Raw genomic sequence first — 17,523 nt, forward strand, 5'->3', positions numbered from 1 at the left:
GTAATTACAGTGCATCACTTTAACTCTTGGTCCTTAATACCTCCATAAAATTGATCACACTGTTATACATAATTTTCAGGTGGTAATAATAATAATAGCTAATGCTACTGAGAGCTTACCCTATGTTAGACACTTTGCTAAGTGCTATACTTATCTCATTTAATCCTCACTAACCCTAGAAGAGAAGCACAATTATCTCCATTTCACAGATAAGAAAATTTGAGTTAAGATACTATGATTTGGGGTTATCTGTCATTATGTGAGAAGGGTGCTAGGGATCCCTTTGCGGCATTCCACATCAATAAGGGCCTGTGAGGAAGTACATGAACTCTCTCCCGGTTGGAGAATTGTCTCCAGAGCAGCCCCACTTGGAGCCCAGTAAGAAGGAGGAACTGACCCATGAATTCTAGGAGCCTGGGCCACCGTGGAACAGATGGGGCTCATGAAGGCCTACTGTGTCTTCTTCCTGCTGCCCCTGCCGCACATCCTGCTGCTGGATGTTGCTGCCTGGCTCCTTTCGTTTTCCGGGACGTCCTTCGTGCCCTTCCTCCTCCGTGCAGTGCTGCTCCGTGCAGTTCAGGCCCAGGCTGGCTGGCTGCAGCATGACCTTGGGCACCTGTCTGTTTTCAGCATCACTACGTGGAACCCCCGCTACATCATTTTGTGATTGCCCACCTGAACGGAGCCCCTGCCAGTTAGTTGGTGAAACCACATGCTCTCCCAGCACCATGCCAAGCACCACTACCTCCGCAAATACCCAGACATCACCATGTGCCCCTTCTTTGCCTTGGGGAAGATCCTCTCTGTGGAGCTTGGGAAACAGAAGAAAAAGCATATGCCTTGCAGCCGCCAGCACAAACACTTCTTGACTGGGCCCCAGCCTTGCTGCTTCTCTGCTTCCAGTGGTATATTTTTGATTTTGTTATCCAGCAGAGGAAGTGGGTGGATTTGGCCTGGATGATCACCTTCTACATCCGCAGCTTCCTCACTTATGTGCTGTTATTAGAAGTGAAGGCCTCCTGGGCCTTATCTTCATGGTCAGGTTCCTGGAAAGCACCTGTTTTGTGTGGGTGACCCAGATGAATCATATCCCCATGCACACTGATCACAACCCGAACAGGTACTGGGTCTCCACCCAGCTCTAGGCAACACGCAATGTCCACAAGTCTACCTTCAATGACTGGTTCAGTGGACACCACAACTTCCAGATTGAGCACCATCTTTGAGCACCATGACACCTCGACACAATTACCACAAAGTAGCTCCCCTGGTGAAGTCCCAGTGTGCCAAGCATGGCATAGAGTACCAGTCCAAGCCCCTGCTCTCAGCCTTTGCTGATATTGTTCACTCACTGAAGGAGTCCAGGCAACTCTGGCTAGATGCCTATCTTCACCAACAACAGCTCCCATCTGGAATAGGACTCTGGAGCCAAAGCAGAGAGGAGCTTGAGGGGCAATGCCACTACAATTCTAATATTCAGAGGGGGCTGGTTTGAGAAGTTAAAGACTCTGGTTCAACCCCCACCCCTTTATCTTCTAGGCCAGCCGTGGGCAAACTGCGGCCCGTGGGCCGGACCTGGCCCGTTCGGCTGTTCTATCCGGCCCACGGAGCCGAAAGAACGGAGGGTTCTCTTGCTCTCCCCTCTGCTCTTTCACCAGCAGCAGTGTTAACGTGGCAACGTTGGGAAACACGGCCGCAGCTCCTTCTTCTGAGTGGGCGGATTTATATCCGCCCATTCAGTAGAAGGAACAACCTCTCAATCTTCCAGAGGCTCCTTGTAATGCCTGCGGACGCGTCTCCCGACATCACCCTGGGAATGCGTAGACACGTTATCGTGGTGATGTAGGGAGACACACCCCTGGAGAGCACAGTATCAGAGCCTTTCTGAGGTAAGATTAAGAGCTCTACTCAAACACAATTTTTTCCTGTTCCCACATTCTGTACATCACAATGACTTGTTAATAAAACAACAAAGACTTTCAGCTTTTAGGGCTTGTATCCACTGCAGTTTTTTTTTCCCACTGCGGATGCGCGCAGCAGGGAAAAAGACACACAGAGGACATGTCACACTAGCCATGCTGCGGCTGCATTTTTTTGCTGATACGGATGCGGTATCAGTAACGCTAACGTGGCCACTAACCGCATGTGTTAGTGGCAAAACAAATGCATTTTGTGCTGCGTTTGCTTCTCCCCCTTGCGCCTGTAAAAATGCGTGCTACGTGGCATTTGTGTTAACATGCACCACTGCACATTAGCATCAACGCAAACATGATGGAAACCTGTGTACCCTGCATTAACCCTAGCTGCACTGCATTGCAGTACTGCACCACACTGCAACGGCAGCACGGCTAGTGTGAACGAACCCTAATTCAGTGGGTTGAACAAAAAGATTGTATAGAAATGTGATGAACTAAAGATTTTATTACAAAATCACTTAATATCAGGGTTTCAGAAGTAATTGGACAAATGAAAAACTGAAAATTAAATGTTCATATCTAATACTTGGATGAAACCCTTTCCTGGTAATGACAGCCTGAAGTCTTGTACTTATGGACATCACCAGATGCTGGGTTTTCTCCTTTGTAATGCTCTGCCAGGCTGTCACAGTAGGGGTATATATATATATATATATATATATATATATATATATGAATATCCTGCCATTTCCAACTTTTAAAAAGAAAAACTGTAGCAATGGGCATTTAAAAGTGGCACTTGGTTGTTTTTATAGAGTCCAATGGATGCAATCTGACATTGATAATGGGCTCTTTCACACTATGTGCACTGCAGCTGTTTTTTGCCAGTAACGGAAGTGCTAGTGGTAACTACTGGTTACCCATGTTTTGCACTACCCTAGCACCTCCCATACAAGTGTGTCTGGAAGACACAGCAATGTGCAGCTATGTGTGTTACCATAAACAAAGGGCCTGTGTGAAAGATACACAGGTTTCCTGTGGAGGAAAGGGGTTGTTCTCTATGGTCAGGGTGTGCCTCTGTCCCATGTCTGAACTTTTTCAGATGATTGTGTTATATATATATTTTTTAGAAGACCAAAAATGTTATAGTAGAGCAAATTTAATCACTTGTTTTTATACTTTACTGTCTTATTTTAGTAAATAATTTAATAAGAGAACGGTACTGTTGGTTTTAGCCCAATATTAAACATGAGTGGACCAAAGAAAAGGAAAGTGGACAATGAATGCCAAGTGTTTAAGAGGGAGTGGACAACAAAATATTTTTTCACTGAAGTCCAATCAATGCCGGTATGTCTGATATGCCAGGAAACACTTGCAGTCTTCAAAGAGTACAATCTCAGCCGTCACTTTGCCACAAAGCATGGCAACTATGCTAGCAAGCAGTCACCTCAAGAACGGGAGGCTACTGCACAGAGGTTGATGGCTAAATTACAGGCTCAGCAAAATGTCTCTCACAGACAAACTGCAATTCAAGAGACAACTACCAAAGCAAGTTTTATGCTATCATTCAAATTAGCAAAAGCTAGCAAACCTCTCTCTGAAGGCGAGTTTTTTAAAGAATGTATGATAGAGACAGCAGGTCTCTTGTGTCCAGAGAGCGAAGGCAAGTTTGAAAAACTCAGCTTATTGCGCAAGACAGTGACTCGTCGAGTGGAACTGATTGATGAAGACTTGGCCAGCAAGTTAAATAGTAAGGCAGAGTTCTTTAAGTTTTATTCACTAACATTGGATGAAAGTAATGACATAAAGGACAATGCTCAGCTCTTAATTTTTATCCGAGGGATTAGTGACAATTTTGAAATTACGGAGGAGTTTTTAGCCATGGAGCCACTGAAAGGAAAAACACGGGGAGAGGACTTGTATGACCGGGTGTCTACTGTCATCGAGAAAATGAAGCTACCATGGAGTAAACTTGCTAATGTCACAACAGATGGATCTCCAAATTTAACTGGAAAAAATGTTGGACTGCTAAAAAGAATTCAGGATAAAGTGAAAGAGGAGAACCCTAACAAAGATGTTATTTTTCTTCACTGTATTATTCACCAGGAATCATTGTGCAAGTCTATATTACAACTTAATCATGTTGTTAATCCAGTCGTAAAGCTTGTTAATTTCATTTGAGCAAAGGGACTTCAGCACCATCAGTTTATTAAGTTTCTGGAGGAAACTGATGCAGATCACCACGACTTACTTTACCACTCTCGTGTCCGCTGGTTGAGTTTGGGCAAAGTTTTCTAACAAGTGTGGGAGCTCAAAGAAGAGATTGGTGCATTTTTTAAATTAAAGGGGAAGTCTGACGAATTTACTGAGCTGAGTGACAAGAATTGGCTGTGTGACTTTGCATTTGCTGTAGATATATTTTCACATTTGAATGAGCTAAATGTGAAGCTACAGGGAAAAGATCAGTATGTACATGACATGTACACTAATGTGAAAGCCTTTAAATCGAAGCTGATTTTCTTTTCCAGACAAAGTCTTCACTCATTTTGCCACACTAGCCACACAGAAGGAGACCATCCAAAACGTGAAGAAATACAGCAAATCACTGGATGACCTGCATGCAGAATTCTGTCGTCGGTTTTCTGATGTTGAAAAATTGACCAGTCACTTCAACTGGTGGCCTGTCCTTTGTCACAAAACCCTGAAACAGCACCAGAAGAGGTGCAACTGGAACTCATCGATCTTCAGTCTGACTTTGTCCTAAAGGAGAAATTCAGCTCTCTTGAACTAAGAGACTTTTATGCTTCACTTAATGAAGCCACTTTTCCAAACATCCGGAGGATGGCACAGAAGATACTGGTGCTGTTTGGATCAACCTACGTTTGTGAGCAGACATTTAGCGTCATGAACATCAACAAAGCCCCTCACAGATCCAGCTTAACTGACGAACACCTCAGATCTATCCTGAGAATAGCCACAACAAAACTAACTCCAGACTTTGATGCATTAGCTAAAAAAGGAGACCAACAACACTGTTCCCACTGAAGTTGATGTTTTAAAGACCAAAAACCTTTCAATCCAGTCTACATTGCCATCTACATCTACGTCCCGGGCATAATTTGGAAGCTGCACTAAAGAAAATGTTTAATTTACTGTTTGCACATTTTGTTCTTTTCTATTTGTTTTAGTTTTAAATTATTTTATTATATTTAAGTTTAATTTGAAAGGCTTTTGTACCTTTCCTTTGTTAGGCAATTTTATTTTGCCTTTGCCATCTTCAATATAAGGTATGTTATTGTGCTATGATTCCTCCATTTTTTGAAGTTTCAAATTATAATAATTAGTGTTTGCATTCTTCTTGTTAAAATGTTTGAAATGAATAAAACTATTGAAATAAAAAAAAAGACCGTACCCTTTTATGTAATGATGTTTACTTTGAATTTATATTAGTTCACACAAACACTCCATCCATGCTTTTGTTCTGGCCCTCCGGTCCAGTTTACGAACCCATTGTGGCCCTCGAGTCAAAAAGTTTGCCCACCCCTGTTCTAGGCAGATATATGACCCAAAGAGGGAGGGGAACATGCAAGCCCCTGGAAGAAGGAATGGAATTATTGGGACAGGGATGCAAGTTTTGTGTCAGATGCAGATGGTTGGTGAGAAAAGAGGGAGTCAGGAAGGTGTTAGAAGAATAGGAAGGACCAACTAAGCCCAGATTTAGCAGTGGAATTTCACCCCCAAAAAAGGATGAGCTCATCTTATTGGTCCACTTCTCAGTGCCTCTCTACACTTGCTTGCAAACCTCAGAGGTTCCAGGATGGAGGGAGATAGAGCAGCTGAACCTTCTGAGCAAGATTTAGAAAGGAAGCATTAGTGCTTAGAATTCTGAGGCCTGGCTTAACACAGTGCCTGGGAGTTCAGCTCACTTTAGGGCTGTGAGCTCTGTTTGCCTCAGGCTCCTGAAGAAGCAATTTCTCCACTTTTAGAATCAGGCAGGGCAAAGGCCAGGACTGTGGTATTGAAGACATCCAGCCCCGAAGGATCCTGCCACTACTGATGTTGGTCCCACATTCCATTCAGAGTACCAAGAGAGCATTAGGTCTTAGGTCTTGCCAAAATGGCTAGCAGAGAGTTGCTGGCCATTGAAACTCCCTTTAGCTTTTGATTCACCTCTTCTAACCAGTACCCAAGGAGAAAAACACTCCTAGTGCAGGGAGCACACTTCTTGTTCCATAAACAATTGAGCAGATGGGGCAACAGCATTTTCTCCTCCCCTTAGAAACAAATGGGGACTTCTAATGGTTTCTCTTTGCTTCCCTAATTATAATTCCAAGTTTAATACAATAGCAGTGAGTGAGTATAAGTGACCAAGCTGGGAGATACTGAATTACCAGTCATGAGGAAAACACAAGTTTGATCATAAAGAATAGAAGGGTTGTGAGAAATTTTCTTAACATGAGTTTATAGCATTACTTGTGAGCAGGATCAGTGGGGTTAAATGTAATCACTTCACAGTTCTAAACCAGAAATAGGAAGATAAAAACATAGAAGTTCATGATCATCTGTTGCTGTCCTTAGGCATCTTAATCAACTCTGTCCAAGCATCTTTCTCTGCTGGAGACCAGGTAGGAGTTTAGGATAATCTCTTATCAGTCTAATACTGAAATGCCATTTTTTTTATCTCTTGGTTTTTAAAAGTTAAAAACAGTTTAACCCATCTCTAGGGAGCAAATATAGGAATGTGCCCCAGGAGTCTCACCTTAATTCCAGGGCTTGTCATCAGCATTCACACCCTCCTCCCTCCCAACAGCCATGGCCATTCAGTCCAGATGAGAGGATTATTTGCCTGTTCAACATCATCCTATGTAATAAAACCCTAATATGCAAATTGACCAAATTGCAGAACAACTGGCAGAACAACCTGTCACTGTGATATGCACTGACCACCAGGGTACAGACGCTCAACGCAGGACCTGCCCCCTGGTGGTCAGTGCACTCCCACTAGGGAGTACTGCTCAGCCAGAAGCCGGGCTCACAGCTGGCGAGCACAGCGGTGGTGGCAGAAGCCTCTGCCACCTTCGCTGCAAGCAGACGGTAAGGAGCGAGGGGTCCTGGACTACAAGAGCCCCAGACTGTGAGAGGGATGTCCACCGAGGGGTCTCATCTCAGACTGTGAGAGGGTGCAGGCCGGGCTGAGGGACATCCCCCCCATCACCATGCACAAATTTCATACAATAGGCCTCTAGTCTACTATAAGCATGTTGAGCATTTGGGACACTCGGAGGAGGGAACTTCAAACTAGAAGAAGAAAGCAGAACCCTGGGAGAGTTTGGATTTAGTTTTGGGAATGAAGGTCCTAAGACATGTTGGAATGGGACTAGAGGCACCATCTATGGAAAGGCTTACTCAGAGGTTTGTCAAAACAAAGAAAAAAATTAAAAAACAGAGAGATGGGGAGAACAGAGGAGTTCAGATATTTTTCATTTGGGCAGAACCTGCCTTAAATTAGAAGCAGAATTGAAGAGATCCATTTCATTGGCTTCCTCACACCAGAATAGGTGCTGATCCTTCTCCATCCCTCTGTTCCCTGCTACCTAAGTTTTGGGTATGGTGTCACCAGCCTGTCAAGCTGTCTGGCTTTGGGCCCAGGCTGAGCAAACCCAGTGAAGCCACGTCCAGATTCTCACAGCACCTCAAACACATGCTCTTCTCTCCTTAGCCTCGCCCAGTGTGCTCTCACATGGCCACAAAGGAACACACTAATGACAAAGGCTCTGCTCACTGTCACTGTGGAAACATGAGTGATCTCAAATCCAATGGCAGATAAGAAAACAGGCTTAGATAGGACAAGTTGCCTCAAGTCACAGACTGCGACAGACCTAACATTTGAACTCACTTTTGAAAAACTCTAACTTCTGTGTTTGTCCTTGTTACTTTCATCTTCCTACCACTTTGCCAGAGGCATCTTCTTTAATTAAGCCCAATAGCAATACTCTTTTTGTACCGTGCCATTTTTGTTAACACATCCCTATGAAGTCAAGCTGAAAAATAAAGTTGATTTTGACACCCCTAAAAAAAGAGAGATAAATGATTAACTCAAGGCCACATAGTAAAAAAGCAAGTGCAGTGCTTCAACCCACAGCTCTCTGACACGCAATTCCATGCTCCCCACCACTAATGTATGCCACCTTCTTCCAGACTTTCAAAAATGTTCATCCAACTATAATACTATGCAGTGCCCAGCAAAAAAAAAAAAAAAAAAAAAAAAAAAAAAAAAAAAAAAAAGTCTTTCATATAGATTTTATTAATCTCTCATGAATTCAAATGTGTTATGAACCTCTATATATTATTTGGATTATTTTCCTGGATTTATTGTCTTTCAGGAAGACAGTCTCTGTGAAGTCTGAGTTTAATTTAAATTCAACCCAAGTTGGAAAAAAAATGGCAGCAGAATAGACAGACATGTCCCAAGTCTTGTCCCGAAGCAGATAGAAAGAGCAGCTGAGGGTTGCATGGGGAGTGTTTGTTGGTGAGGTAAGGGACAGCTATACTCCAGGAGAAGGTGGGGGACTGCTGGACAGGGATCCCCTAACTGGGCAGCCCCCACTGCTGCTGGGTCCCCTCCCAGAACCACCGGCTCAGACATGGACACCGCACCATCTTGAAGGGGAAAGTGGATGTTATCAGAAGCCTGAAAATCTGCAACTATGGCACCCACTGAAGAGCTGCAAACCCCAGAACACCAGTCCCCAATTGGCGCAAACACGAGGATTCAGAAGAGCTCTACACTCCACCACAGAGGGGTCAGATTTTGCCTGGGATAAAGAGAGAGAGAACTACATAACCAGACACCCTGAGAAGAGAGACCATGGGTAGACAAAGAAACAGCCCGAATATGAAAGAAAAGTAGGCATCACCAGAAAAGGAAGTAAATGAAATGGAGGCAAGCAACCTTCCAGAGAACAAATTCAGAGAAATGGTCCTAAGGTGGCTGAAAAGAATGGAAGACAATTTCGACAATATGAGTAAGAACCAAGAGGAAATGAAGAAGAACCAAGAAGAAATGAAAAATGACATCGCTACTGTAAAAAACTCAATAGAAAGCATTAAGAGTAGACTGGAAGAAGCAGAGGACCGCATCAGTGAGCTAGAAGACAAGGTAGGAAAAAATACCCAAGTAGAGCAGCTTCTAGAAAAAAAATTAAAAAGCAGGAAGAGAGCCTAAGGGAACTTTGGGACAACACAAAACAAAACAACATCCGCATAATAGTGGTTCCAGAAGGAGAGGAAACGGAGCAAGGAATAGAAAACCTGGTTGAAGAAATGACAGAAAACTTGCCTGATATAGGGAAGAAAAAACCCACACAAATCCAAGAAGCTCACAGAGTCCCAAGCAAAATGAACCCCAAAAGACTGGCGCCAAGGCACACAATAATTAAATTGGCAAACACCAACGACAAAGTAAGAATCTTAAAAGCAGCCAGAGAGAGACAAAAAGTTACCTACAAAAGAACCCCCATCAGACTAGCAACTGATTTCTCAACAGAAACTCATCAGGCCAGAAGGGAATGGAATGAAATATATAAAGTCATGCAAAGGAAGGGTCTGAATCCAAGAATACTGTACCTAGCAAGGCTATCAATCAAAATTGAAGGTGAAATCAGGAGCTTCACAGACAAAAAAGGAATAAGGGAATTTATTACCACCAAACCAGCAATGAAAGAAATGCTAAAGGGTCTGCTGTAAAAAAAAAAAAAAAAAAAAAAAAAAAAAAAAAAAAAAGAAACAGGAAGCGAAGAAGGAACACAGGGGTAAAGAATAAAAATGGCGACAAATAAGCACCTATCAATAATAACTTTAAATGTAAATGGATTGAATGCCCCAATCAAAAGACATAGGGTAATGGATTGGATAAGAAAACACGACCCATATATCTGCTATCTACAAGAAACCCACCTCAGAAAAAAAGACACACACAGACTGAGGGTGAAGGGATGGAAAAAGGTTTTTCAGGCGAATGGAAGTGAAAAAAAAAAGCTGGGGTAGCAATACTTATATCTGACAAATTAGTTCTCAAAGTGAAGGACATAGCAAGAGATAAGGAAGGCCACTTCATAATACTAAAGGGAGCAATCCAACAGAAAGAAATAACTCTGGTAAACAAATACGCACCCAATACAGAAGCACACAAATACATAAAAAAACTCCTGGTGGATATCAAGGGAGAGATTGACAGCAATACAATCATAGTAGGAGACTTTAATACCCCACTATCAACATTGGACAAATCCTCTAAACAAAAAATCAGCAAAGAAACATCAATCTTAAATGACTCACTAGGCCAGAAGGAATTAATTGACATCTTCAGAACATTTCACCCCAAAGCCACAGAATATACATTCTTCTCAAGTGCACATGGGTCATTTTCAAAGATAGACCATATGTTGGGACATAGGCAAAGTCTCTTCAAATTCAAGAAGATAGAAATCATATCAAGCATCTTCTCAGATCACAGTGGCATAAAACTGGAAATGAACTATAATAAAAACAATCCAAAAAAATCAAACACATGGAGACTAAACAGCATGGTATTAAACAATGACTGGGTTACCAGAGAGATCAAGGAAGAAATAAAAAAACATCATGGCAACAAATGACAATGGAAACACAACAATCCAAAATCTATGAGACACAGCGAAAGCAGTCTTGAGAGGGAAGTTTATAGCTCTACAAGCCTACTGCAAAAAAACAAGAAACAATGGTAATAAATTACCTAACCCTACAACTCAAAGAGTTAGAAAGAGAGAAACAGGAAAATCCCAGTGTAAGCAGAAGGAAGGGAATAATAAAGATCAGAGTGGAGATAAACGACATTGAGACCAAAAGAACAATACAAAAGATCAACAAAACCAAGAGCTGGTTCTTTAAAAGGATAAACAAGATTGATGAACCTCTAGCCAGGCTCACCAAGAGGCAAAGAGAGAGGACTCAAATAAACAAAATCAGAAATGAAAGAGGTGAAATAACAACAGACCCCACCGAAATACAAAGGATTGTTAAAAAAATACTATGAACAACTCTATTCCAACAAATTGGACCACCTGGAGGAAATGCACATATTCCTAGAAAAATATAACCTTCCAAAACTCAATCAGGAAGAATCTAAACAGCTCAATAGGCCAATAACTATAGAAGAAATTGAAGCAGTCATGAAAAAGCTTCCAGCAAACAAAAGCCCAGAACCAGACGGCTTCACAGGGGAGTTTTACCAAACATTCAAGGAAGAACTAAAACCTATCCTCCTCAGACTATTCCAAAAAAATTCAAGAGGAAGGAACACTTCCAAGCTCCTTCTATGAAGCCAGCATCACCCTAATACCAAAACCAGATAAAGACAACACAATGAAAGAGAATTACAGGCCAATATCCCTCATGAACATAGATGCCAAAATCCTCAACAAAATTCTAACAAATCGGATCCAGCAGTACATCAGAAAGATCATACACTATGAGCAAGTAGGATTTATCCCAGGAATGCAAGGATGGTACAATATCCACAAATCAATAAATGTGATACATCACATAAACAAATTGAGAGATAAAAATCACATAGTCATATCAATTGATGCAGAAAAAGCATTTGACAAAATCCAACATTCTTTCTTGATAAAAACTCTCAATAAGGTAGTAATGAAGGATCATACCTCAACATAATAAAAGCCATATATGATAAACCCACAGTTAACATCATACTCAATGGGCAAAAACTAAAACCAATTTCCCTAAGAACAGAAACAAGACAGGGATGCCCACTCTCACCACTCCTGTTCGACATAGTACTGGAAGTATTAGCCATTACAGTTAGACAAGAAGACGAAATAAAAGGCATCCAAATTGGAAAAGAAGAAGTAAAGCTGTCCTTATTTGCAGATGACATGATATTGTACATAAAAAACCTGAAAGACTCCATCAAAAAACTAATAGACTTAATAAATGAATTTGGCAATGTAGCAGGATACAAAATTAACGCCAAGAAATCTATGGCATTTCTATACACCAATAGTGAACTTACAGAAAGAGAGACTAAAAAAGCAATCCCATTTACCATCACACCAAAATATTAAGATACCTAGGAATAAACTTAACTAAGGAGGTAAAAGACCTATACGCGGAAAACTACACGACACTGAAAAAAGAGATAGAGGACGATGTAAACAGATGGAAGAACATACCATGTTTATGGATTGGGAGAATCAACATCATTAAAATGTCCATACTACCCAAAGCAATCTATAGATTCAATGCACTCCCCATTAAAATACCAATGGCATATTTCACAGACCTAGAAAGAACTCTCCAAAAATTCATCTGGAATAAAAAAAGACCCCGAATAGCCACAACAATCCTGAGAAAGAAGAACAAAGTAGGTGGGATCTCAATACCAGATTTCAAGCTGTATTACAAAGCCACTGTTCTCAAAACAGCCTGGTACTGGCACAAGAACAGACATATAGACCAATGGAATAGAATAGAAAACCCAGATATCGACCCAAACCACTATGTTCAATTAATATTTGACAAAGGAGGCATGAACATACAATGGAGTCAAAACAGTATCATTAAATAAATGGTGTTGGGAAAATTGGACAGATACATGCAAAAAAATGAAACTAGACCACCAACTTACACCATGCACAAAAATAAACTCAAAATGGATACAGGACTTAAACATAAGACAGGAAACCATAAAAATACTAGAGGAATCCACAGGCAGCAAAATCTCAGACATATGCCGAAGCAATTTCTTCACCGATACTGCTCCTAGGGTAATGGAAGCTAAAGAGAAAATAAACAAATGGGACTACATCAAAATAAAAAGCTTTTCATGTAAAAGAAACTATCAACAAAACAACAAGAAAGCCCACTGTATGGGAGAACATATTTGCAAATGTTATCACTGATAAAGTTTTAATCTCCAACATCTACTGGCAACTTATACAACTTAATAAAAGGAAGATAAATGATCCAATAAAAAAAAATGGGCAACGGACCTAAATAGAATCTTTTCGAAAGAAGACAGAAGGAAGGCCAAGAGACACATGAAAACATGCTCAAAGTCACTAATTATCCGAGAGATGCAAATCAAAACGACAATGCGGTACCATCTCACTCCTGTCAGAATGGCTATCATCAACAAATCAACAAACGACAAGTGCTGGCGAGGATGTGGAAAAAAAGGAACCCTCGTGCACTGCTGGTGGGAATGCAGACTGGTGCATCCACTGTGGAGAACAGTATGGAGTTTCCTCAAAAAACTAAACTGGAGCTCCCATTTGACCCAGTAATCCCACTTCTAGGAATATATCCCAATAAACTAGAAACACCAATCAGAAAGGATATATGCACCCCTATGTTCATAGCAGCACAATTCACCATAGCTAAGATTTAGAAACAGCCTAAATGCCCATGAGCACATGAGTGGATTAGAAAACTGTGGTACATCTACACAATGGAATACTACGCTGCTATAAAAAAGAAGGAATTCCTACCATTTGCAGCAGCATGGATCGACCTGGAGAGCATTATGTTAAGTGAAATAAGCCAGGCAATGAAAGAAAAATACCACATGATCTCACTCATTTATGGAAAATAAAGAACATTATAACCTGATGAATAAAAAGATAGATACAGAGGCAGGAAAGCACCAAACAGACTGTCAAATTACAGCAGGAAGGCTGGGGAGTGTTGGGGAGGGAGGGAAATAGATCAACCAAAGGACTTGTATGCATGCATGTAAGCACACCAATGGACACAAGACACTGGGGGGTGGGGTGGGATGAGGGCATGTGACAGGGGGGGAGGAGGCTGGGGGAAGGTCAATGGGGGAAAAAGGAGATATATGTACTAATATAAGTAATACTTTAGACAATAAAAAAAATCTCAAAATAAAATAAAATAAAAAATAAATAAATAAATTCAACCCAAGTTGAAAAGGTTTACCACTCTCCTGAGTACTACCAATTTCTGGTATAGAATTGTTGACCTAGTTCTAAGTAAGGCATAAATTCACATAGCTTAAGTGTAATCTTTAGGCTAAGAGTTGAGATAGTGTTTATTCCCACTTATATAGAATGCTGCCCTTTCAAATAATCCATTTCTTATTGTAAATGTTTAAGGGATAAAAATAATTGTGCTTATAATTTAGCAAAAATAAATGATGCTACTTTGACCTTGATTTTTAGATCTTATAGTCTGAATATCCCACTTAGGTTCAGTCTTAGGAAATATAGCACTATTTTATGTTACGTAAGACAAAAATCACATACTAAACTCTATATATCTTTAAGCTGGAAGGTAAAATAGGTGGGTACAAAACAGCTGTCTGTACTTACACTAAGTCTGATAAAGAAGAGGGGAAAGTTCATAATTATCTAACTATAGGAGGTTAAACAGACAGTTTTTACTAACTATTGCACTGGTGGCATATGGATTGATTTTGGCTCATATAATAAAATGTAAGCAACACTAAAAAGTCTACTGATTAGAGATATCAAAATTATAACCTGTGACACAAGCTTCAGAATCAGCAAACACCTCCAAGCTTCTCATTGTTTTATAGTATTTATAAAGACAAATTATTTAAAGGAATATTATAAAATTTGGAAATTGTTACAAACTACAGCATAAAACTCCAAATGATAAACACTAAATGGTAAAGAGAACAATCAGAGCTGTAGTTGTAGTCATCTTAATTAGGTATAAATTAAAGAAAAAATAACTACATCCAATGTGATTAAGAGCTATAGGTTAAATAAAAGAAACAGATATGGATACATCAGGAAAAATATTCAGGAAGAATGTACAAACCTATGATTTAGTAAGGACATATTCAATTGCAAGACATAGAAATCTTCTTAATGCAGTGTAATGAAAATAGGGCCCAACATAAAGGTAAATATGCAGGTTTCATGGGCATTCTGAGAGAGGAAGTCAAGACTGTAAGGATCTCATAACAAACTGAAGGTAGGAACTGAGGCATGCCTCACAGACTGTCTCCCAGAGCTCACCCGTCTCTACTCCCCTCTCACCAGCTTCCTAGGCTTGCACATGACCCAATGTGGCTACATCATCATGTCAGCTCTCACCTCAGGCTGTTATTTCGGGCACAGCTGTGGATGCCTGAAATTGTGAATTGTACCGAACCTATCTATACTACAACTTTTACTATATAGTCCTATGATAAAGTTTGATTTATGAATTAGGCACAGTAAGAGATTAACAACAATACCTAATGATAAAATAGAGCAATTATAACAATATACTGTGATAAATGTGGTCCCTCTCAAAACAGCTTATTGTACTGTACTCACCCTTCTTCTTGTGATGATGTGATATGATAAAATGTCTACGTGATAGATGAAGTGAAGTGAATAATGTTGGTTACTATTGACCTTCTCAGATACCCCAGAAGGTAGATCAAAACTAGCACAAATTTCTTTTTCCTTCACAATTTCATGGATAGATTTGTTCTTACTGTAGATCTTAGCAACCTCAGCATACATTTTTTTTTCTTTCCTTGTTAAGTCAAGAACTTTCACTTTTTCACTTATAAGAAGCATTTCACGCCTTCTCTTTGGCATATAGGAATTGCCAGCATCCTTACTCGTGTGCTTTGGGGCCATTATTAAGTAAAACAGGGTGACTTGAACAGACGTGCTGTGTGCGATACAGAGACAGTGGATCTGAGGCCAAGATGGCCACTAAGGGATTCACAGGCAGGGCGTGTGCAGCGTGGAGACACTGATGCTGACCAAGGGATGAGTCCTGTTTATGGTGGGATCCAGGCAGCAAGACCTCACATGATATTTCCTTACACTACTCAGAACAACTACAATTTAAAACTTATGAATTGTTTATTTCTGGAATTTTCTATTCACTATTTTCAGACTTCAGTTGACAACAGGTAACTGAAACCACAGAAAGGGAAACTGCAGATAAGACGGGATACTGTACTCACTATCATGGATGAGCTTGCTTCACAGCCTCCTCAGACATGGGCTATTGGTCTCTGGGTCAGGTGTTCATTAACTGCAGCAGGGGCCAAATTGAAAGACAGTTTTAAAGAAGGAAAACTTGATAGGAAAAAAAATACAAAAAACACCAAAGTGTACATCTACCTCCACCTACAAAAAGAACAACAGAAACAATAAAAATGCAGTCATTTGCTGGAAGCTACCCATGGTCTACACTATCATGAAAGTGCAGCAGGGAACACAGAAGGCTGATGGACCTTGGGCTTTAGCAAGGGCTAAAAGCTATGCACCCATTGTTCTGTCGAGACAATGGTGGCTCAAGGCAATCCCCTAACCCAGTGGTCAGCAAACTGCAGCTCGCAAACCACATGCAGCTCGTGAGCCACAGTTTGCCGCTCTGTTGACTAATGAGTTTGCTGACCACTGGGATAGGGGTTTAATCACAAGGAACAACAACAGCCTGTAATTATTGGAATCGAGAGTCTAGATCAGTAGTCGGCAAACTCATTAGTCAACAGAGCGGCAAACCACAGCTCGTGAGCCGCATGTGGCTCACGAGCCGCAGTTTGCTGACCACTGCCCTAACCTGATAATCTTTTACTGTTTACCAAACCTTACTATTGATATGCATGTTTGCTTTGCTAAAGGGCAAATGCATATTCTAGTAAATAAGAAAGCTCATGGGTCTGGTAATTAGAGGAACCTCTCTGCTAGAGAGTAAGGTCTCCCACTTGGCTCCCCCCAATGCCTTCTAAATTTATATTTCTTGTCTAGTGTATTCATTTAAGCACAGCCCCTTCTCCAGATCCTGAATCCTCACTGCAAAAGGTTGGAGCAGTCATTAGCCTATATATATTTTAAGTACAAATGGGGCCTGCCTAAATTTAAAAAAAAATAGGGATTCCTAAAACAATTTACTTGGTCAATTTTTCTACCATATTTAATGCAAATAAAACAATTTCATTTTTAGATTATTGTAAATTGAAAAACAAATGTTTAACAATGCTTTTAATTTTGGTTTTTGAGCTTGACAGAGGTTGTTTGAATACCATAACTAAGTTTAACAGCTCCAACATACACATTTCAAATGGACAGGTCTCTGAATAACAGGTAAAAATCATGAACACATAATTCGGGTTACTGTTTTCAAAAGTACTTAAATGATATTCCAACAGTAGGATTTCTATTGTGGTTCAAGCAAAATAACAACAAAAACCTTAGAATTTAATTTAAATTGGGTTTTATTAGATAAACTCATGAAATAAGAGTTATTAATTAAAAATCAAAATTTTCTAATATACTGTATGCCTTCTATGTTTAATTTTAATATTCAACTATCAAACCATGTATATATAATATTTTACAGACTAACTCACAAAACCATCTGAAACTGTCACAAGTACTTTTGCTTTTCATTATAGAAATGTTTCTTAATTCATCTATTTTTTAATTTTTTTCTTAGAATCTTTAAGTTATATTCTATTTTCTGTAGAATTCTTAGTAGCATGCTTTTCACAAAGGAGGCATTTTAAATTCACTGACTGATTTTCATTTGTGGTAGCCAATCTCTCCTC

At 40.2% G+C, this 17,523-nt stretch overlaps 1 pseudogene across 1 annotated transcript; it reads left to right on the forward strand.

The window, feature by feature from the left end:
• Nucleotides 1–234: 234 nt before the first annotated feature.
• On the forward strand, nt 235–1,495 carry LOC308248209 (acyl-CoA (8-3)-desaturase-like; annotated as a pseudogene). Its single transcript has one exon. The product of its transcript is annotated as an acyl-CoA (8-3)-desaturase-like (transcript).
• The last annotated feature ends 16,028 nt before the right edge of the window (nt 1,496–17,523 follow it).

The sequence above is a fragment of the Plecotus auritus genome (genome assembly GCF_963455305.1).
Source record: "Plecotus auritus genome assembly, chromosome: 5".
Taxonomy (NCBI): Eukaryota; Metazoa; Chordata; class Mammalia; order Chiroptera; family Vespertilionidae; genus Plecotus; species Plecotus auritus.